The sequence below is a fragment of the Carlito syrichta genome, unplaced genomic scaffold (assembly GCF_000164805.1).
Source record: "Carlito syrichta isolate Samal-C Ts95f unplaced genomic scaffold, Tarsius_syrichta-2.0.1 Scaffold126539, whole genome shotgun sequence".
Classification (NCBI taxonomy): domain Eukaryota; kingdom Metazoa; phylum Chordata; class Mammalia; order Primates; family Tarsiidae; genus Carlito; species Carlito syrichta.
The window spans coordinates 1-1,879 of NW_007070635.1; the positions used below are offsets into that span (position 1 = coordinate 1).

General features: G+C 46.5%; 1 pseudogene; it reads right to left on the reverse strand.

Moving 5' to 3' along the window:
- Window positions 1-1,393: 1,393 nt before the first annotated feature.
- On the reverse strand, window positions 1,394-1,645 carry LOC110594701 (annotated as a pseudogene).
- Between the last annotated feature and the right edge of the window lie 234 nt (window positions 1,646-1,879).

Consider the following 1,879-nt stretch of genomic DNA (forward strand, 5'->3'; position numbering starts at 1 on the left):
TGGCCGGGCACAGTGGCTCAACCTGTAATCTCAGCACTTTGGGAGGCCGAGGAGAGAAGATTGCCTGAGCCTGGGGGTTCGAGACCAGCCTAGGCAACTTGGTGAGACCTCATCTCTGCAATAAATCACAAAAACTAGCCAGGCGTGGTGGCGTGCCTCTATACTTCCAGCTACTTGGAAGGCTGAAGTGGAAGGATCACCTGAGCCAAGCAGGTTGAGACTGCCATGGCCGTGAGTATATCACTGCACTTCAGCCTAGGCAATGGAGTGAGACTCAAACTCAAACTCAAAAAAAAAAAAACAAAACTTTACACACATACCTCCATTTTGTGCACATTCATCTATGAATCACTTCATTTTATTTTATTTATTTATTTTTTTGGATTAAGATTCTCACTCTGTTTCCCAGGCTGGAGTGCAGTGGCATGTTCACAGTCACTGCAGCTTTGACCTGCTGGGCTCGGGTAATCCACTTCAGCCTTCCAAGTAGCTGGAACCACAGGCATGCATCACCATGCCCAGCTAGTTTTTTTATTTATTGTAGAGACAAGGTCTTGCCATGTTGCCCAGGCTGGTCTCGAACCCATGGGCTCAGGCAATTCTCTCATGTCAGCCTCCCAAACTGCTGGGGTTTTTTTTGTTTTGTTTTGCTTTTGAGTTGGAGTCTCACTCTGTTGCCCAGACTGGAGTGCAGTAGCTGCTCCCGGCCACCGCAGCCTTGACCTGCTGGGCTCCGGCGATCCTTCCGCCTCAACCTTCCAAGGAGCTGGAAATACAGGCGCACGCTACCACACCCAGCTAATTTTTGATTTATTGTAGAGATGAGGTCTCGCCAAGTTGCCCAGGTGGGTCTCGAACCTGCGGGCCTAGGCAATCCACTCACTTCAGCCTCCCAAACGCACGGGATTACAGGCTGAGCCACCAAGCCCAGCAGTGCTGGGTTTATAGGCTTGAGCCACCACACCCAGCTTGGCCTGTATTCTTAATATCGATGTCAAGCATGACAAAGAGAGGCACGGGTTAAAGGGCACTCAAGAGACATGACAACTAAATGAAATATGTGGTCTTGGATGGGATCCTGGACCTAACTGGAAAAAATTGCTATAAAGGATATTTTTGGGACAACAGACTACATTGAAATATGAACTGTTGATTAGGTAAAATTATTATCTCAATGTTAAGTTTCCTGAATTTGAAAATGATATGGGCCAGGCGTGATGGCTCACCACGCCCGGCCTTGGTTTCAGATATTTATTAATCAGTGGAATCCCCAACACAATACATCAAAATGATTTCATGCATTTAGAAAACTATTTCCTGGTTAAGTGGAAAACTTTGCTGATGGCTTCTGCAAGACTTTCATTCTCAGCAGCTTTATAGTGAAACATTGCATTTAGAAGTCTGGACCCTCTTTCTTCAGTTTGCTGTAATCCACATTCATTGAGTAGAATTTGTATGGATCACTGGGACCGGAGCTTGTTCCAGGGCCCTGGGTTATTCTTTCTGTCCCAACTAATATCTGGATTGAACATCGCCAGATGCATGAGATACAGCGGGGCTCCAGTGCCTCCAGCTCCAATAAATACAAAGATGGAGATCAAGCTCGGGTGTTTTTTGGTCTGAACGAGGATCTGGCGGAGGATGGCTGCAGCAGAGGTCCACGGTGCAAAGGGAGAGAAGGTCAAACCCACTAGCCTAGCCCGGCCTGGCCCAAAAGGAACTCAATAATATCTTTATTCTAAGGAAATAACACACTGAAATATTACATGTTAAGGATTTTAGTAACCTATTCCTATATGATTTTGTTGTTGTTGTTGTTGTTGTTTTTGAGTTGGAGTCTCACTCTGTCGCCCAGACTGGAGTGCAGTGGCCGCTCCTG